The sequence below is a fragment of the Amblyraja radiata genome, unplaced genomic scaffold, assembly GCF_010909765.2.
Source record: "Amblyraja radiata isolate CabotCenter1 unplaced genomic scaffold, sAmbRad1.1.pri scaffold_796_ctg1, whole genome shotgun sequence".
Classification (NCBI taxonomy): Eukaryota; Metazoa; Chordata; class Chondrichthyes; order Rajiformes; family Rajidae; genus Amblyraja; species Amblyraja radiata.
Window position 1 is genome coordinate 1 of NW_022630805.1, and position 22,362 is coordinate 22,362.

Sequence of the window (22,362 nt, forward strand, 5' to 3'; positions counted from 1 at the left end):
AGGGAAACGCTGTCCAGGAGCAGGGGAGTGAGAGACAGATCGCATTTATTCAGGTTTAATTTCACTGTGGTGGAGGGAACCTCGTGATTCAAGACCATAGACATTGTGGACTTTCAGGAATGTTCTAAGGATCTACATATATTCAGTATGTCAAGACGCTACCTGGAGTGTGTGGGGATACACAGTGTGTCAGGGACTCTATCCAGGAGTGTGTGGGGTTACACAGTTTGTCAGGGACCCATCCAGGAGTGTGTGGGTTATACAGTGTGTCAGGGACCCATCCAGGAGTGTGTGGGTTACACAAGTTGTCGGACTCTATCCAGGAGTGTGTGGGGTTACACAGTGTGTCAGGGACTCTATCCAGGAGTGTGTGGGTTACACAGGTTGTCAGGACTATCCAGGAGTGTGTGGGGTTACACAGTGTGTCAGGGACATCCAGGAGTGTGTGGGGTTACACAGTGTGTCAGGGACTCTATCCAGGAGTGTGTGGGGTTACACAGTGTGTCGGGACTTTATCCAGGAGTGTGTGGGGTTACACAGTGTGTCAGGGACATCCAGGAGTGTGGGGTTACACAGTGTGTCAGGACTCTATCCAGGAGTATGTGGGGTTACACAGTGTGTCTGGACTTTATCCAGGAGTGTGTGGGGTTACACAGTGTGTCAGGGACATCGAGGAGTGTGTGGGGAATCACTACACACACATTCTCCCCCAGGTGAACACGGGATTTCACAGATCTCTTCCACAACCTGATACATTGCAAAACCTTGTACAATGAACGCCTGGAGGAGTTGAAATAATGCAATGTAATAGTTCCAGTGTATGTCAGAGATCGAGTGATCTGGGAACTACTATCTACCTCTTTGGTTACACTCAGACTATCCTAGATCGGACTTTCCTCGTTTTACCTTGCACTAAACGTTATTCCCTCATAGTTTATCTATACTGTAAATGGCTCGATTATAATCATGTATTGTCTTTCTGCTGACTGGATAACACACAACAAAAGCTGTTCACCGTACCTCAGTACATGTGACAATACACTAAACTAAGCTAAACCTGAATCTACAGACAATGAAGCAATCCATAGTGAATCCCCGTGTCAGTCTAACAATTGCTTAGCCTTTGATCTTCTGATTTCCCATTCTGCAAAGCTCTGAACAGTTTCAGTATTACATCAATTCTAACAAGTCATTGGTGTGAACTGTACATTTCAACACCCACCTTCCATATGAGAGGGTAATTCAGTTAAACCTCCGATGATGTTCATGTATTCTTGTGGATCAGGACCTGTTTAAATCAACGAGCATTCATTAAACCAGACTTGAATAACATTGTTAACTCCAGTGGTTCAATGTGATATTCAGTTCAGTGTGTTGATTTACCGTACCGAGCTCCTGGATTTCTTTCAGTATTTTGTTCAGCTTTGGTAATTCATTCTGCATTTTCACAAAGGATTCCCACATCACCCGCCGGGCACGGTTACCCTTCTCCATCACCAGACTGAGGAAGAGTGGGGAACTGTCTCTGCGGTTTCCCTTTACCACGAGCTCAGCGACGCTCTGTGAAGAACAACAATGAACATATTGAGAAGTGAATGAGACAATGCTAATGGGGAGGGATTAGCTGTTCAGTGATGGGATATTCTGGTAGTTTTGAGCATAGTGACAGGCATTGATCTGCCTCTTCATACACCCATGACACTGTGCTGACAAACTGTGTACTCCCAGAGTCCTGACGGTGGGAATCTCGCTTCACATCTGGCAGTGTCCGAGAAAACAGCAGAGTACAACACGGGAACAGGCCATTCAGGCCAATGATGGCTGTGTTGAAATTGATGTGAAATTAATCCAATTCCTTTTGGCCTCACGTGGACGTGTCCAGTCCAACCTGCATTTCTTCCTGCTCTGCATTTGGAAGCTATTATGTTCTTTCATCTACATTCTTACCCTGTGTGAGCCGGCATTCACTCATTGACCAGATAACGTTTTTATTTTTATACCTACCCCAGTTTTACCCGATCAAAGACATCACCCTCTTGTACATTTCCTGCAGCTCATCCCCTCCTTTCACTGCACATTAACTCGGCTTCTCTTCCCACAGATGCGTAAATTAAAGCACATGGTATTGGGGGTAGGTTGTTGACATGGGTAGAACATTGGTTGGCAGACCGGAAGCAAATGGTAGGAATGAACTTTCATTTTCAGAATGGCAGGCAGTGGCGAGTGGAGTGCCGCAAGGCTCGTTGTTGGGGCCGCAACTGTTTACCATATATATTAATGATTTGGAAGAGGGAATTAGGAGCAACACCAGTACGTTTGCGGATGACACAAAGCTGGGTGGCAGTGTGAACTGTGAAGAGGATGTTAGGGGGTTGCAGGGTGACCTGGACAGGTTGAGTGAGTGATGCATGGCAGATGCAGTATAATATCGATAAATGTGAGGTTATCCACCTTGGCGGCAAAAACAAGGGGGCAGATTATTATCTCAATGGGTTTAGGTTAGGCAAGGGGGAGGTGCAGCGAGACCTGGGTGTCCTTGTGCACTGGTCACTGAAAGTTGGCGTGCAGGTACAGCAGGCAGTGAAGAAAGCTAATGGAATGTTGACCTTCATAACAAGTGGATTTCAGTATAGGTGTAAAGAGGTACTTCTGCAGTTGTATAGGGCTCTGGTGAGCCCACATCAGGAGGATGGTGTACAGTTTTGGTCTCTTAAATTGATGGACATCCTTGTGATTGAAGCACTGCAGCGTAGGTTCACGAGATTGATCCCTGGGATGGTGGGACTGTCGTATGAGCAACGATTGAAAAGACTAGGCTTGTATTCACTGGAGTTTAGAAGGATGAGGGGGTTCTTATAGAACATATAAAATTATAAACGGACTGGACAAGCTCGATGCAGGAAAAACGTTCCCAATGTTGGGCGAGTCCAGAACCAGGGGCCACAGGGGAGGTCATTTAAGACTGAGGTGAGAAAAATCTTTTTCACCGAGAGAGTTGTGAATTTATGGAATTCCCTGCCACAGAGGGCAGTGGAGGCCGAGCCACTGGATGGATTTAAGAGAACGTTCGATAGAGCTCTAGGGGCTAGTGCAGTCAAGACATATGGGGAGAAGGCAGGCACGGGTTATTGAAAAGGGATAATCAGCCATGATCACAATGAATGGAGGTGCTGGCGCGAAGGGCCGAATGGCCTCCTGCAACTATTTTCCACGTTTCTATGTTTCTATAACTGACGTGCTGAATATTTTTTTAATACCGTAAATTTTTGCAAATGTACTTTTGTTTATTTTATTTGTCAATTGAATGATAAACGAACAGCTTGATATCTTAGATTAATCCAGCAGGTCAGACAGCATCTATAAATACTGAGTTATTTTATGCAGCACAATGTGTGTTTTTGTAAACCAGCATCTGCAGTTCCTTGTGCTTGTGCATAATGCCCTTTGTGGTTTAATGAACTGAGCTAAATGTGACCAATGAAACTGATGACACTTTAGAAGTGTTATCGTTTTTGATTCTGGGTTTACAAGTTTACTGCTCCCTGACCGTTGTGTTCAGATGCATGTGAAGGATCAGAATGGACCATTCTCAGAAATCCCCAGGTCACATGTTTTATTCCTGATACCAGATCTACAGGACGCAAACTGATCAGAGATCAGTGCCTCCATTGCACTATTCAATGCGAGGTGAGCGGACTGTGTCAAAGATTGCAACAAAATTGTTTAAGGTAAACCATGGCAATCTTTAATTGATTCATCAGACGGGAGTGGAAAGATCTACAATGAGCACAAACGTTGCTCAATGCTTCTCGGGCTCCACTCGCAGAACAAAGGAAAGTTAGCACAATTATACATTGTTCCTTTCAGTAAATCCCTCCTACCAAGTCTGAATATGGCATGACTGAAAGATTCTGTAAACTTTCAGAATATGGGAAAAGCTGGGGCCTAATCAAGCTAATCCAATAACAAGTTATTACTTATCTATGGAGCGTCAGCTATTTTTTCAATCTTGGCTTCTTTATGGCCTTGAAAGAAGCACATGTTATTACTGCAGGATCCCATCTTAATGTCTTTATTGAAAAGACAACCTGTCCTCCATATTGTGCCCCATATAATTTACAAAGTCATTCAGACTTTGCACCGAGCCATTCTTTTGTTCTACTAGACCATGCGTTTGTAGAAGAACTACTCCATTTTAGATTTGACTATTAGCTCTTGCCCCCATTGCCGTCAGTTCTGTGACAGGAAACATAAGTCACCGTGTTCCTTCCACTTACCCCGTGTTCTTGTTCACTGAAACATCCCTGCTGTCTCATCATGAAGCCGAGGCTTTCAACCCTTTCTTCAATCGCCTGTTTCAGTCTCTCCCGATAGAATTTTGTCAGCTGGAACAATTGGTACTCGCTCCACTGTGTCAGGAGCTCATAGTATGTAGCAGTTAGATCTGTGTGTACAAAGAGAGAAACTAAACACCATCTGAATCAGTCCCCTTGGCTCCCGCTACAACAGCAACCATCATCCTCACTGTTCCTGCCCCCTAATTAGAATGATCAAAAACAGAATATGGGAATAAGACAATATGCTGTGGGAACTCAGTGGGTCAACCATCATCTCTGGAGAATATGGATAGGTGACGTTTCAAGTCTGGACCTTTCTTCAGGCTGATTGTGGTGGCGGTGAGTGGGGAGACGTGTGGCCAAGAGGAGGGACAGGTCAAAGACTGGTAAGTAAGGTGGATACAGGTGAGGGGAGTTTTTGATAGGCTGATAATTGGAGAAAGACCAGAGATGAAAAGACAGGTGTGAAATAAAAGGAAATAAGAGTTTCAAATTGTGAAGTGGGATGAATTAATGTATGTGGAAAGGGAGAGGGGAGAAATCTGCACGAGGAGTAAAAATGGTTAACAACCGGAAAATGCGTAATTCCCGAACATTGTAACTCTCTTCCCATTTCCATAGCAACCTCCCTGTCCTTGGACACATGCTCACTGGAGGAACAGCACCTCAAATTTCGCTTGGCTAGCCTACAATCCAATGGTATGAACAGTGAATTCTCCAATTTTAAATAACAATCCAAACCGCACACCCGCATTATACCCACCATTCTCTCCGCTGTTTTGCACCGATTTCTACCCTCCCCATTTCCTGCTGTTGTGGTTCAATATTTTAAACAGAATGCAAATAAAAAATTTCGAGGATGTAACTAGTAGAGTGGATAAGGGAGAACCAGTGGATGTGTTATATTAGGACTTTCAGAAGGCTTTTGACAAGGTCCCACATAAGAGATATGTATACAAACTTAAAGCACGTGGTATTGGAGGTTCAGTATTGATGTGGAGAGAACTGGCTGGCAGACAGGAAGCAAAGAGTATGAGTAAACGGGTCCTTTTCACAATGGCAGGCAGTGACTAGTGGGGTACCGCAAGGCTCAGTGCTGGAACCCCAGCTATTTACAATATATATCAATGATTTGGACGAGGGAATTGAATGCAACATCTCCGAGTTTGCGGATGACACTAAGCTGGGGCCTGTGTTAGCTGTGTGGAGGATGCCAGGAGGCTGCAAGGTGACTTGGATAGGCTGGGTGCGTGGGCAAATGCATGGCAGATGCAGTATAATGTGGATAAATGTGAGGTAATCCACCTTGGTGGCAAAAACAGGAGAGTAGACCTTTATCTGAATGGTGGCCGAATAGGAAAAGGGGAGATGCAACGAGACCTGGGTGTCATGGTACATTCATTGAAAGTAGGCATGCAGGTGCAGCATGGCAGTGAAGAAAGCGAATGGTATGTTAGCATTCATAGCAAAAGGATTTGTGTAGAGGGGCAGGGAAGTTCTACTGTGGTTGTACAGGGTCTTGGTGAGACCACACCTGGAGTATAGCCTACAGTTTTGGTCTCCTAATCTGAGGAAAGACATTCTTGCCATAGAGGGAGTACAGAGAAGGTTCACCAGACTGATCCCTGGAATGTCACGACTTTTATATGAAGAAAGATTGGATAGACTCGGCTTGTACTCGCTAGAATTTAGAAGATTGAGGGAGGATCTTATAGAAACTTACAAAATTCTTAAGGGGTCGAACAGGCTAGATGCAGGAAGGTTGTTCCCGATGTTGGGGAAGTCCAGAACTAGGGGTCACAGTTTAAGGATAAGGGGGTATTTTTTTAGGACTGATTTGAGGAATACATTTTTCATACAGAGAGTGGTGAATCTCTGGAATTATCTGCCACAGAGGGTAGTTGAGGCCAGTTCATTGGGTATATTTAAGAGGGAGTTAGATGTGGCCCTTGTGGCTGAAGGGATCAGGGGGTATGGAGAGAAGGCAGGGATGGGACACTGAGCTGGATGATCAGCCATGATCATATTGAATGGCGGTGCAGGCTCGAAGGGCCGAATGGCCTACTCCTGCACCCATTTTCTATGTTTCTATGTTTCTAAAATGAGTGATAATACAGTACAATCTTTATCTCACCAGGCGGTAGTGGTGAAACTCTTCACAGTATGCAGATTACAGACTATACAGAGTTCTCATCCCCACACAAAGGGTCGGTGATCTAATTACATATATATACTCCAATAACCAACGATTCAGCAATACCTAATCTACAGATCATAGTGCAGCGACTTGCTTCTTAAGATTCACAGCATCTTAAGGTTTACAGGTTCTTCTGACAGAGGAAGGGTTAGCCATATATGGTTATACGATAAGGCGATATTCATGCAGACTATGCATTTTGTTTTTTTTTCTACTTATGACATACAATATAATCATATAGAACAAAGGTTAGTGCCAAGAGTCCAGGGAACATGGGCCCCAGTGGGATGGGACAGTGTGCGATCCAGGGAGCATGGGCCCCAGGGGGATGGGACAGTGTGTGACCCAGGGAGCATGGGCCCTGGGGGATGGGACAGTGTTTGACCCAGGGAGCATGGGTCCAGGGGGATGGGACAGTGTGTGACACAGGGAGCATGGGCCCAGGGAGCATGGGCCAGTGTGTGACCCAGGGAGCATGGGCCCCAGGGGGATGAGACAGCGTGTGACCCAGGGAGCATGGGCCCCAAGGGGTTGGGACAGTGTGACCCAGGGAGCATGGGCCCCAGGGGGCATGGGCCCCAGGGGGATGAGACAGTGTGTGGCACAGGGGGATGGGACAGTGTGTAGCCCAGGGAGCATGGGCCCCAGGGGGATGGGTCAGTGTGTGGCACAGGGAGCATGGGCCCCAGGGGGGTGGGACAGTGTGTGACACAGGGAGCATGGGCCCAGGGAGCATGGGCCCCAGGGGGATGAGACAGTGTGTGACCCATGGAGCATGGGCCCCAAGGGGGTGGGACAGTGTGACCCAGGGAGCATGGGCCCCAGAGGGATGGGACAGTATGTGACACAGGGAGCATGGGCCCCAGGGGGCATGGGCCCCAGGGGGATGAGACAGTGTGTGGCACAGGGGGCATGGGCCCCAGGGGGGTGGGACAGTGTGTGACACAGGGAGCATGGGCCCAGGGGGCATGGGCCCCAGGGGGATGAGACAGTGTGTGACCCAGGGAGCATGGGCACCAGGAGGATGGGTCAGTGTGTGACCCAGGGAGCATGGTCCCCAGGGGGATGGGACAGTGTGTGACCCGGAAAGGGTGGGCACTGGGGGACTGTGATCATCACCATAGCTGGTGTCAGACAGGGAACATATCACAGCAAACACACATTAGACAAACGCACTGATGAAGAGGTGCAGGTGAATTTATCACCTGAGGCAACACTGTAGGTGATGCCAGCTAATCTCCCTAGGATTATCTTCCACATGCATGAACCACCCTGTTTACTCATGGATAATGGAAATGCCTTGTACTTGCTCTCCTTCAACCAAGTGTGTCCCACCCATCACCATCGCTCCACTCTCTGTGGCCTCATGCTCCCTGGCTTCAATTATACTTTGTATTGTGTACCAAAGTTCAGTGATCATCCTCCTATACACGAGGATCAGGAGAGGAGTAGATACACTATCTATTATCTATATTACTAAAGGTAAGATCTTGGCCGCTTTTTACTCGCTTTGTTTTGATTTCCGAGAGAACGCCGCCACCAACGACCGTCATTTTTGGCCTCCTCGCTCAGAGCCTCCTCCGCCGGACTGGACCTGAGGATTTTTCACATCGATGAAAAATCAGAGAGATATTACTGTTTTAAAGAATTCGCCATTCTCGCTGTTGCCCCCGGTAGCGGCAGGGAGAAGGGATTATAAAACCCGGAAGTGGTCGTGCCTAACTCAGCCTCGGCCAGGCGGAGGACACGAGAGGGTCACGGCTCTCTGAGCTGCGAATAACACTGAACGCACGTCTACTCCACGGTGAGTCCCCGGGATGTGGTTTTCAGCAAACGAATGTGTTTTGTTGGCTTGCTAAGTGTGTTTGCCCAATTGCCTTGTGTACCCAGGTTCAGAGATCATCCTCATAAATACGAGGATCAGGAGAGGGGAGATACACTATCTATTATGTATAATAGATTAATGCACAGTCTTTGACCCAGAGGACGAGAATCAAGAAACAATGCTTTAGGTTTCAGGTGGGGTTGGGGATTTTATGGTAAAATCGGTACATGTCCAAGGTGGGCCGAAGAGCCTTGTTCCATGCCGTGTGCCTATATGACTCTGAAGCACAACTTGGACGATAATAACACCAACAGTACAGACTACACCGAGTTCAAACACAAGAGTCGCCACGTTTCATGCACCATCTTTTACTCTTCACTTTCTCAGAAAGCCTGTCCCGTCACTGCATTAATGCACATCTGAATCTTCAATGAGGATGATTCATCACCTCTACGATCACTCCCTCTGTCCTTTCAACTACTGCCTGCAGGTTCACAGATCAGGAAGGTTTAGAAAGGTATGGACCAAATTCAGGCAGGTGGGACCAGTACAGATGGGGCATCTTGGGCCGAGGGGCCTGTGTCCTTGCTGTACGAGTCTATGCCTTTATGATTTGGATTAATGAAGCCAAACCTGGAGTTGATACATAGAACATAGAATAGTGCAGCACGGGAACTGGCCCATCGATGCCCCATATCTGCACCAATAATATCATGCCAATTTGATCTAATCCCATCTACCTGTTCATGGACTGGATCCTCTGTTCCCTGACTGTGTCAGACACGTGTCAGTCTAAACCATGTTTCCACCACCTCCTCATGCAGGACCTTCCAGGAACCGATAAGTCTGCGTAAAAAACTAGTCCAGCCTGTCCGCTTTAAACATTCCTCTCTCCAGTAAGAGACATCCCACCATGGGAACAAGACTGACATATATGCCCCTTATATTATGTACTTCTATTGCGCCTCTACTCAGCCTTCATTACTCAGAGAAAACAATCCAGTCTTTGTCTGCCTTAACTCAGACCATATTTCCAACTGATGTGTATTCTAGTGGATCATTTGACAGCTTTCCACTTGATCCACAATTCTGAAAATAGTTCTATTGTTTATGGACTTACTAACTCGACCATGAACGTTTTTGTTCAAATCATGGACATGTTTAGAAATTGCAGAGGTTCCAGAACTGATCCTTGCAGAATACTATTGATCACGAACCTAGTCAGAATAACACTCCTCCACGACTATTCCTCTCTCCTGTTTCCCCTCGCTCTAAGCCCTTTGTTGTTTTCTCTTCCCTGTCCCTACAGTCTTCACCATTCTGCAGCATCCACACCCCTCCCATTTCACTCACCTGCTCCTTGGATGGGACTCGATAATTCCTTGTTTGATGAATATCGGTCATGATGGATTTCACCACTTGGGTCAGTTCCAGGGCCGTGAACCACGTCTCCTATTCCTCTCCCTCTGGACGGACATTGTTCTCTTTCCTCTTCGGCGGCTTCACATTCCATTGAGGTTCTGCTCTCAATCCAACTTTGCTTTTTTGTCGTTGTTCCTGTGTTCTCACCATCGTTCTTTGATGAGGTGCCTGGCCAAAGTCTTTTGAAAACATTGCCCACTTGAGTTAATTTCCCACCTGAAAAAAAACATTAATTGCAGGTTGCAGAGTAATATCTAATTGAGAAAACCACAGCTTTGGAATAGCTGGCAGCAATCTGAGCTGATATACTGGGGTGGAGGGGAGGGGGAGGGGGGGGGGGGACTTTTCATGTTGTATTGCCACATTGTTGGCTGTAATCTAATAAGGCCGCATCCATGAAACTTCAATTAGATATAGTTCAAAATGTACTTTATTTTGAAAAAATCTAACTACTAGTGGCTGTACACTTCAAGGTGGCTGTACACCTTGAAAATAAGTACTCATGTTTGAGTATGGGTGGGGGAGACAGCCTACCTGGGGGTAGCGACAGTGGCCGGGCCTCTGGCACCAAGACCGGTCCTGTTGCTCAGAAGGGTAAGGAAAAGAAGAGGATGGCAATTGTAATAGGGGACTCTATAGTTAGGGGGTCGGATAGGCGATTCTGTGGACGCAGACAGAAGACCCGGATGGTAGTTTGCCTCCCTGGTGCCAGGGTTAGGGATGTGTCTGAACGTGTCCAAGAAATCCTGAAATAGGAGGGTGAGGAGCCTGAGGTTGTGGTACATATAGGTACCAACGACATAGGTAAAACAAAGAGAAGAGGACCTGAAAGAAGAATTTAGGGAGTTAGGTAGAGAGTTAAGGAGAAGGACTGCAAAGGTAACATTCTCAGGATTACTGCCTGTGCCACGCGACAATGAGAGTAGGAATGGAGCGAGGTGGAGGATAATTAGTGGATGAGGGACTGGTGCAGTGGGTATGGATTCAAGTTTCTGGATCATTGGGATCTCTTTTGGGGAAGGTGCGACCTGTACAGAAAGGACGGGTTGCACTTGAACTCTGGGGGACCAATATCCTGGCGGGGAGATTTGCAAAGGCTACTGGGGAGACTTTAAACTAGTATGGTTGGGGGGAGGGACTCAAATTGGGAAAGCTAGCAGTCAGTGTGTGAGGCAGGAGGCAGAGAATGGTAGCATTCTGACCCAAAATGTAGGGGAGAGAGAAGAAAAAGACAATAAACAGAGAATAAGAGAGGGTGAGTTTCTTAAATGTGTATATTGTAATGCTAGGAACATTGTAAGAAAGGTGGTTGAATTTAGAGCCTGAATTGACACCTGGAAGTATGATGTTGTGGCGATCAGTGAAACATGGTTGCAGGAGGGCTGTGATTGGAAACTAAATATTCCAGGATTTCGTTGCTTCAGGTGTGATAGAATTGGAGGGGCAAGAGGTGGAGGTGTTGCGTTGCTTATCAGGGAAGATATTACAGCAATGCTTTGGCAGGATAGATTAGAGGGCTCGTCTAGGGAGGCTATTTGGGTTGAACTGAGAAATGGGAAAGGGGTAGCAACAATTATAGGGGTGTATTATAGACCGCCAAATGGGGAGCGAGAATAGGAAGAGCAAATATGTAAGGAGATTGCAGATATTAGTAGTAAGCACAAGGTAGTGATTGTGGGTGATTTCAATTTTCCACACATAGACTGGGAAACACATGGGCTAGATGGGTTGGAGTTTGTAAAATTTGTGTAGGATAGTTTTTTGCAGCAATACATAGAAGTACCTACTAGAGAAGGGGCGGTGCTGGACCTCCTGTTAGGAAATGAGACGGGTCAGGTGGCAGAGGTATGCGTTGCGGAACAGTTCGGGACCAATGATCACAATACCATTAGTTTCAATATAATTATGGAGATGGTCAGAACTGGACCTAGGGTTGAGATTTTTGATTGGAGAAAGGCTAACTTTGAGGAGATGCGAAAGGATTTAAAAGGAGTAAATTGGGACTTTGTTTTATGGGAAAGATGTGGTGAGAAATGAAGGACATTTAAAGGTGAAAATTTAAGAGTAGAGAATCTTTATGTCCCTGTTCGGTTGAAAGGAAATAATAAAAATTGGAAAGAGCCATGGTTTTCAAGGGAAATTGGACACTTGGTTCGGAAAAAGAGAGAGATCTACAATAATTATAGGCAGCATGGAGTAAATGAGGTGCTCGAGGAGTATAGAGAATGTAAAAAGAATCTTAAGAAATAAATTAGAAAAGCTAAAAGAAGATATGAGGTTGCTTTGGCAAGTAAGGTGAAAGTAACCCCAAAGGATTTCTACAGCTATATTAATAGCAAAAGGATAACGAGGGATAACATTGGCCCATTAGAGAGTCAGAGTGGACAGCTATCTGCAGCCAAAGGAGATGGGGGAGATATTGAACAATTTATTTTCTTCGGTATTCACCAAGGATAAGGATATTGAATTGTGTGAGGTAAGGGAAACACATCACTGCACATCTCGTATGTGTATGTGATAAATAAACTTGACTTGACTTGACTAGACTTGACTTGACAAGTAGAGTAGCTATGAAAACTATGTGATTCAAAGAAGACGAAGGACTGACACTTTTGAGAAATATAAAAGTGGATAAGTCTCTCTCCAGGTCCGGACAGGATATTCCCTAGAACATTGAGGGAAGTTAGTGTAGAAATAGCAGGGGCTATGACAGAAATATTTCAAATGTCATTAGAAACGGGAATAGTGCCGGAGGATAGTAAGATTAAACGAGAACTTACCAGTTTGAAGTTTGATCTGTATTTTATGAGGAGGAACGTTGAGGGAATACGTGAAGAACCCGCTTCCAACGCATGCGTGTCATTCTTCAAAGCAGCGGTGTGAGGTCACAGAAACTATAATGACCTAACATAGTAAGATTATCAAAGAGATACCAGTTTTGATATGATCATAGGAGGGTGGGAGCGGAGGGCACGTATTCCCTCAACGTTCCTCCTCATAAAATACAGATCGAACTTCAAACTGGTAAGTTCTCATTTAATCTTACTATTTTACTTCGGAGTCACGTGAGTGACTACGTGAAGATTTCAAAGCTCTGTGACCTCATGCCGTGGAACGAGTCCATGCTTCACAACTGCCTTAGGTATCGGGAGAGAGTATCATTAGCAATTTTAGACACACTTATACAAAGACTTGTGTGATATAACGAGAAAATACATATATTAATTGAAATCATAGGCCTGTAACCCTTCGGGCAAATTATAATATTGAACGTAAAATGCTTTCCGAAAATGATGATGGCTCCAAAACTCGTTTATTATAAAACCTTTGGAAAGTCCTTTCGGATGACCATCCTGCTATTCTGAGGATTTGGTCCGTGGGTACCTCAGAACTTTTGCTGCGGATGTTTTTGCAGCCCTGGTGGAATGAGATTTAAAACCATTAGTGTTTATTCCTGCCATCTTTAGGACACATTTGAGCCACCTTGAGATAGTTTGGGTCGTGACCCTTTTGTGCGGTTTCTTGTAAGAAATTAACAAAGCCATTTCCTGACCTCGAATGCTCTTAGTATATTCCATGTATAATTGGATATGTCTTGCTATACACAGACGTTCGTCATATGGATATGCCATAAATTCAATCACTTGACCCGATGAACCTGGTCTGTTTGTTTTATTAACTCATGTATGACAAACACCAGTTTCTCTCGTGAGATGATCAAGGAGTCCAGGCTCAGTTTGCTTAATGACTGGACTCGTTGTGCAGTAACTAACGCCATGAGCATAACCATCTTCATGGTCAGTTTCTGCAGTGATAATGCTGTTTATGGGCCACCAGCTCCTCAGCATGTTTAAAACGACACCCACATCCCAGATTTTGGAGTACCTGGTTTTAGGGGGATTTGCATTGAATATGCCCCTCATAAGTTTTGTTACCAGGGGGTGCGTTCCCACCGTGTGCCGCTCCGTTCCTTGTGATAGGTAATTGGAGAGTGCACTTCTGGCACTATTGATGGCACTGTAGCCCAATCGTTTATCATAATGGAGGTTTGTTAAGAATTCCAATACGGCCGGAATGTTCTTGGCCCTTTGGTCTAGGTTGTTGTCAAAGCAGTATATATGCCCCATTTCTTGATGTGTCCGAGGTACTGCTTCCGTGTTGACAGTCTTTGTGCGGATGTGATGAGATTCATCGTCCTGTCTGACAGCCCCATGCCGTGTAGTGGGTCTTTCAGACTCTACAAATCAACAAATCCATAGTATTATGGCATGGGTGACTGCCCCCCTCCAGTTACTGGATGAATTAATAAATTCGGGCTATGTCCAATAATGGAACATGGTTCTAACACCATCCCCTGTATGACCGAATACCACGGTTGAGTAGGCCAATCGGGTACTATGAGAATCCCAGATGCCAAATATTGTTGAATTTTCCTTTGCACCCGATTGATGATGCAGAATGGGGGAAAAGCATAAAAAACGCCATTTCCCCCAATGCAGTGAGAAAGCATCTGTAGCTTCTGCCCCAGGGTCTGGTTCCCAGGACACATACCTTGGTAATTGGTGATTCAACCTGGACGCAAAAAATATCAATATCTGGTCTACCATATTTTGCTGTAATTTCAGCAAATACATTTTTATTTAACATCCATTCCGTGTTTTCATTAAATTTGCGTGACCTGGTGTCTGCCACTGAATTTAGCTTACCTGGTAGGTATGTTGCCGATATCCAAATGTTTCTTTGGATACACCATTTTGTAATACCATAGACGAGTTGTCAATAATGATGGGGTTGGAGCAATACCTAATGCTATGTTCCCACCACTGTAGTTCAATTATAGCTTCCGTAGGCAGCTCCATAGGTCTATCAAAATGACCTTTGTTAAATTTGAGTGCTCTAATTTTTGCTCTTTGCAAATTTTGATAATGTAATGGCCCAAAATGTGTGGCCGGGAATGTAGCCACAATCTTCCCAATTATCCGGCCTACCCGTCTAATGGAGGGTCTGTTGGTGTTAAGAAGCTCGCTGCAATCCTCCTGTAGGGCTGCGGCTTTATTTATTGGTAAAGTTACTAACATATTGACCGTGTTAATGGTGAATCCTAGATAATCCATATTCGTTTCTGGTATCAATTTACACTTAACTCCATGTCTGTGTTCCCCTCTGATGGGTACTGTATAGTATGCATCTTTTAAGTCAATGCTTGTCATATAGAAACCAGCTGATACTAATTCTTTAGCAGTGATAAAGGTATCCATCTTAAAATGAACATATGGAACGAATGTGTTTAGGGTTGAAAGGTCAATGATAATCCTGCAACCCCCATCTTTTTTATTTTTAATAAATATGTTTGATACAAATTTTAATTGTTCATTAGTAGTATGCTCAATCACACCTTTTGTATACAATCGTTGTAGCTCCATGTGGGCTTTAGATTGTTCGGTTTTTGTAAGGACGAAATGCCTTTCTGGTGTATGTTGTACTGGGGGGTTATTGGGATGAGTAAATTCTATCAGACAACCCTGAATACTGTTTAGAACATACGAGTCTGTAGTGATTTTACACCATTCGTCACTGTAGTATTGCAACCTCCCTCCCACCGTCGTGGGTCCCTTTTTTACAAAAGAACCACACCCACCTACCTCCATGGTTACTGGTGGTTGTATTATTTTCTTTGTTTTTTGAAAAAAGGGGGTTTTGTTTTTATTCGTGTTCGTGGTTGTACTGGAGGTTTAGGCTTCCGCATCTTCCAGGGTGGCCGTCCCTGGCCATACCCTAAAAGAAGGCTGCTGCGGGTTATATTGGGTTCTGGCACTGCCACTGATATAAGCCACACTTTTCGGTCTTCCATGTGGCTGGTACCGTGATCCAAAATAAGCCTTTGCGCTGGTTTTGATGAGCCCCAGTGTCTTGGCTTCCCCAAACAAAAGGGTTGGGGTTTTAACGGCTCTTTGTTTGCAAATTGTTGCATATTTAGGATCCAGTGCTGGCTGAATAGCCGCCCTCCGCATGCTATTCAGCTCATATTGTACATTACAGAACAGGGCTAGTGCGTCTTGGTGGCCTTTAGTTTGCTCTGTTTTGTCCAGGGTGCGGATGTAAGCTGTGATCCCTGCCGTAAGCCCCTTTAAGGCTTTCTGGATTTTGAGATCATGGTTCCTGATGTCCTTCCCCATATGCTTCCAAATGCATTGGTTGACACTGGGGATTTGTAATGCATCACAGTTACCAGGTGGCAGATGTCTGGCCAGTGTCTCTGTGAATATTTGTTGTTGGAGTTGATGGCCAGACATGTAGTTAATACTGGCTGCCATCCTGGAATCCAAGTCTGCCCCTGTTTGACTTGGTTTGAAGTAATCAGCCACCATGTCCAGCAGTGTATGTTTTTCTGCAGATTCAGGATCATGGGAAGCTGTGTGATCAGGGTCTGGCCCATCAGGGTCCTGCCCACTCTCCTCCGAAGAGGTCGAGATTTCAGGGGGTCCCTCACGGGGTACCCATATGGGGCTTGTCTGCCCACTGTGGCTAGTCTCCACATTCATGGGACTGCCACTGTGAAAGAGCTCCTCCAGCAGCTCCTTTAGACGGTGAGCTGCACTTGCTATTTTTGGCTGCTCCCATTCCTGCAGCCTTTCAGCAGTGTGCTGCTCTTCTCTGTATCCCAGCTGTTCCCGTCCCCGGTACTCACGGGTGCTGGTTTGCGGGCTTTCCTCGTCCCGCCGCTGGCCACACCGGTCCTGACTGTCGGTCCACGTCTGTTCCCGGTGTTCCCGGTCAGCTGTTTCTCCTGGCTGCTCCGTATGCAGCCACTCATAGCGGGGTTGTTCCGTCTGCCGCACCCGTTCAGCCCTGGTCCGATATTGATACGGGCTGGTCGCCCGCTGCTGCTCCAAGTCGGGCTCTGCTAGCTGGTGCGTTTTTGTTTGAACTTTGCCTCCCGGCCGGTGAGTAAGTTTCGTCGGTGCCAGAATGATTTCTGGCACAGCTGATTCCTCTACCGAGGCCTCTAGAGCCGACGGCTGCTGTCTCTGCCGTTCATCCGCGCTTTCAACGCGTTTCTCGGGCAGCTTTTTTGCAGACCGCTTCCTTTTCACTCTGTCCATTTTTCTGTGAATAAAAATGCAGAGTCCTTACCTGCCTTTTGCTGGTCCTTTTTTCCTTCTCCCGTTACTGGGGGATGTCCTCCACCCTTCTGTTGACTCGTGCAATGCGTGTAGCGATATGACACGCATGCGTTGGAAGCGGGTTCTTCACGTAGTCACTCACGTGACTCCGAAGTAAAATTGGCGTACTGCGCATGTTGTTCCATTGTATAAAAAGGGGTCTAAGAGTAAACCTAGCAATTATAGACCTGTTAGTTTGACGTCAGCGGTGGGCAAATTAATGGAAAGGATACTTAGAGATAATATATAGAAGCATCTGGATAAACAGGGACTGATTAGGAACAGTCAACATGGATTTGTGCCTGGAATGTCATGTTTGACTAATCTTGAATTTTTTGAAGAGGTTACTTGGCAAATTGATGAGGGTAAAGCAGTGGATGTTGTATATATGGACTTCAGTAAGGCCTTTGACAAGGTTCCACACGGAAGGTTGGTTAAGAAGGTTCAATTGTTGTGTATTAATCGTGGAGTAGCAAGATGGACTCAACAGTGGCTAAATGGGAGATGCCAGAGGGTAATGGTAGATGGTTGTTTGTCAGGTTGGAAGCCAGTGAGTAGTGGGGTGCCACAGGGATCTGTGTTGGGGCCACTGTTGTTTGTCATGTACATCAATGACCTGGATGATGATGTGGTAAATTGGATTAGTAAGTATGCAGATGATACTAAGATAGGCGGGGTTGTGGATAATGAAGTAGATTTTCAAAGTCTACAGAGAGATTTATGCCAGTTGGAAGAGTGGGCTGAAAGATGGCAGATGGAGTTTAATGCTGATAAGTGTGAGGTGCTACACCTTGGCAGGACAAATCAAAATAGGACGTACATGGTAAATGGTAGGGAATTGAGGAATGCATGTGAACAGAGGGATCTGGGAATAACTGTGCACTGTTCCCTGAAAGTGGAATCTCATGTAGATAGGGTGGTAAAGACACCTTTTGGTGTGCTGGCCTTTATAAATCAGAGCATTGAGCATAGAATTTGGGATGTAATGTTAAAATTGTACAAGGCATTGGTGAGGCCAATTCTGGAGTATGGTGTGCAATTTACGTCGCCTAATTATAGGAAGGATATCAACAAAATAGAGAGAGTACAGAGGAGATTTACTATAATGTTGCCTGAGTTTCAGCAACTAAGTTACAGAGAAAGGTTGAACAAGTTAGGGCTTTATTCTTTGGAGCGCAGAAGGTTAAGGGGGGACTTGATAGAGGTCTTTAAAATGATGAGAGGGATAGACAGAGTTGACGTGGATAAGCTTTTCCCACTGAGAGTAGGGAAGATTCAAACAAGGGGACATGACTTGAGAATTAAGGGACAGAAGTTTAGGGGTAACATGAGGGGGGACGTCTTTACTCAGAGAGTGGTGGCTGTGTGGAATGAGCTTCCAGTGAAGGTGGTGGAGGCAGGTTCGTTTTTATCATTTAAAAATAAATTGGATAGTTATATGGACGGGAAAGGAATGGAGGGTTATGGTCTGAGCGCAGGTATATGGGACTAGGGGAGAATACTTGTTCGGCACGGACTAGAAGGGTCGAGATGGCCTGTTTCCGTGCTGTAATCGTTATATGGTTATATTGTTACTAGGTCCTAACTTCATGAAAATAAAAAAACATTCTTCATTCTAAAGTGAATTAACCTTTCAATGACTTTGGTGTGACTACTTGTTGTGGGAAAACATTTAAATATTTGGTTGCAACATGGAGGTACGCCGTTTCATCTGATCTTCTAGATGGGTATCCGTCATTTGTGACCTTTAAGGGCGTCTTGATTTGGGTTGGGTAGGAGAATGTAGATTGGCAGCAATATGTGGGTGACACTGGGGGACTGTTTCTATGTTTCTAAAATCAGTGATAATACAGTACAATCTTTATCTCACCAGGCGGTAGTGGTAAAACTCTTCACAGTATGCAGATTACAGACTATACAGAGTTCTCATCCCCACACAAAGGGTCGGTGATCTAATTACATATATATACTCCAATAACCAACGATTCAGCAATACCTAATCTACAGATCATAGTGCAGCGACTTGCTTCTTAAGATTCACAGCATCTTAAGGTTTACAGGTTCTTCTGACAGAGGAAGGGTTAGCCATATATGGTTATACGATAAGGCGATATTCATGCAGACTAAGCATTTTGTTTTTTTTCTACTTATGACATACAATATAATCATATAGAACAAAGGTTAGTGCCAAGAGTCCAGGGAACATGGGCCCCAGTGGGATGGGACAGTGTGTGATCCAGGGGGCATGGGCCCCAGGGGGATGGGACAGTGTGTGACCCAGGGAGCATGGGCCCTGGGGGATGGGACAGTGTGTGACCCAGGGAGCATGGGTCCAGGGGGATGGGACAGTGTGTGACACAGGGAGCATGGGCCCAGGAAGCATGGGCCAGTGTGTGACCCAGGGAGCATGGGCCCCAGGGGGATGAGACAGTGTGTGACCCAGGGAGCATGGGCCCAGGGGGCATGGGCCCCAGTGGGATGAGACTGTGTGTGACCCAGGGAGCATGGGCCCCAAGGGGGTGGGACAGTGTGACCCAGGGAGCATGGGCCCCAGAGGGATGGGACAGTATGTGACACAGGGAGCATGGGCCCCAGGGGCATGGGCCCCAGGGGGATGAGACAGTGTGTGGCACAGGGGGATGGGACAGTGTGTAGCCCAGGGAGCATGGGCCCCAGGGGGATGGGTCAGTGTGTGGCACAGGGAGCATGGGCCCCAGGGGGTGGGACAGTGTGTGACACAGGAAGCATGGGCCCAGGGGGCATGGGCCCCAGGGGGATGAGACAGTGTGTGACCCAGGGAGCATGGGCACCAGGTGGATGGGTCAGTGTGTGACCCAGGGAGCATGGGCCCCAGGGGGATGGGACAGTGTGTGACCCGGAAAGGGTGGGCACTGGGGGACTGTGATCATCACCATAGCTGGTGTCAGACAGGGAACATATCACAGCAAACACACATTAGACAAACGCACTGATGAAGAGGTGCAGGTGAATTTATCACCTGAGGCAACACTGTAGGTGATGCCAGCTAATCTCCCTAGGATTATCTTCCACATGCATGAACCACCCTGTTTACTCATGGATAATGGAAATGCCTTGTACTTGCTCTCCTTCAACCAAGTATGTCCCACCCATCACCATCGCTCCACTCTCTGTGGCCTCATGCTCCCTGGCTTCAATGATACTTTGTATTGTGTACCCAAGTTCAGTGACCATCCTCCTATACACGAGGATCAGGAGAGGAGTAGATACACTATCTATTATCTATATTACTAAAGGTAAGATCTTGACCGCTTTTTACTCGCTTTGTTTTGATTTCCGAGAGAACGCCGCCACCAACGACCGTCATTTTTGGCCTCCTCGCTCAGAGCCTCCTCCGCCGGACTGGACCTGAGGATTTTTCACATCGATGAAAAATCAGAGAGATATTACTGTTTTAAAGAATTCGCCATTCTCGCTGTTGCCCCCGGTAGCGGCAGGGGGAAGGGATTATAAAACCCGGAAGTGGTCGTGCCTAACTCAGCCTCGGCCAGACGGAGGTCACGAGAGGGTCACGGCTCTCTGAGCTGCGAATAACACTGAACGCACGTCTACTCCACGGTGAGTCCCCGGGATGTGGTTTTCAGCAAACGAATGTGTTTTGTTGGCTTGCTAAGTATGTTTGCCCAATTGCCTTGTGTACCCAAGTTCAGAGATCATCCTCATAAATACGAGGATCAGGAGAGGGGGAGATACACTATCTATTATGTATAATAGATTAATGCACAGTCTTTGACCCAGAGGAGGAGAATCAAGAAACAATGCTATAGGTTTCAGGTGGGGTTGGGGATTTTATGGTAAAATCGGTACATGTCCAAGGTGGGCCGAAGAGCCTTGTTCCATGCCGTGTGCCTATATGACTCTGAAGCACAACTTGGACGATAATAACACCAACAGTACAGACTACACCGAGTTCAAACACAAGAGTCGCCACGTTTCATGCACCATCTTTTACTCTTCACTTTCTCAGAAAGCCTGTCCCGTCACTGCATTAATGCACATCTGAATCTTCAATGAGGATGATTCATCACCTCTACGATCACTCCCTCTGTCATTTCAACTACTGCCTGCAGGTTCACAGATCAGGAAGGTTTAGAAAGGTATGGACCAAATTCAGGCAGGTGGGACCAGTACAGATGGGGCATCTTGGGCCGAGGAGCCTGTTTCCTTGCTGTACGAGTCTATGCCTTTATGATTTGGATTAATGAAGCCAAACCTGGAGGTGATACATAGAACATAGAATAGTGCAGCACGGGAACTGGCCCATCGATGCCCCATATCTGCACCAATAATATCATGCCAATTTGATCTAATCCCATCTACCTGTTCATGGACTGGATCCTCTGTTCCCTGACTGTGTCAGACACGTGTCAGTCTAAACCATGTTTCCACCACCTCCTCATGCAGGACCTTCCAGGAACCGATAAGTCTGCGTAAAAAACTAGTCCAGCCTGTCCGCTTTAAACATTCCTCTCTCCAGTAAGAGACATCCCACCATGGGATCAAGACTGACATATATGCCCCTTATATTATGTACTTCTATTGCGCCTCTACTCAGCCTTCATTACTCAGAGAAAACAATCCAGTCTTTGTCTGCCTTAACTCAGACCATATTTCCAACTGATGTGTATTCTAGTGGATCATTTGACAGCTTTCCCCTTGATCCACAATTCTGAAAATAGTTCTATTGTTTATGGACTTACTAACTCGACCACGAACGTTTTTGTTCAAATCATGGACATGTTTAGAAATTGCAGAGGTTCCAGAACTGATCCTTGCAGAATACTATTGATCACGAACCTAGTCAGAATAACACTCCTCCACGACTATTCCTCTCTCCTGTTTCCCCTCGCTCTAAGCCCTTTGTTGTTTTCTCTTCCCTGTCCCTACAGTCTTCACCATTCTGCAGCATCCACACCCCTCCCATTTCACTCACCTGTTCCTTGGATGGGACTCAATGATTCCTTGTTTGATGAATCTCGGTCATGATGGATTTCACCACTTGGGTCAGTTCCAGGGCCGTGAACCACGTCTCCTATTCCTCTCCCTCCGGACGGACATTGTTCTCTTTCCTCTTCGGCGGCTTCACATTCCATTGAGGTTCTGCTCTCAATCCGACTTTGCTTTTTTGTCGTTGTTCCTGTGTTCTCACCATCGTTCTTTGATGAGGTGCCTGGCCAAAGTCTTTTGAAAACATTGCCCACTTGAGTTAATTTCCCACCTGAAAAAAAAACATTAATTGCAGGTTGCAGAGTAATATCTAATTGAGAAAACCACAGGTTTGGAATAGCTGGCAGCAATCTGAGTTGATATACTGGGGTGGAGGGGGGGGGGACTTTTCATGTTGTATTGCCACATTGTTGGCTGTAATCTAATACGGCC

General features: G+C 46.0%; 1 long non-coding RNA gene across 1 annotated transcript; it reads right to left on the reverse strand.

Moving 5' to 3' along the window:
- Positions 1-8,585: 8,585 nt before the first annotated feature.
- On the reverse strand, positions 8,586-21,053 carry LOC116970365. The gene is made up of 3 exons (XR_004411119.1): positions 21,042-21,053; positions 15,000-15,002; positions 8,586-8,839 (listed from the first exon to the last, which is right to left on the reverse strand). It is a non-coding gene; the product is annotated as an uncharacterized LOC116970365 (long non-coding RNA).
- Between the last annotated feature and the right edge of the window lie 1,309 nt (positions 21,054-22,362).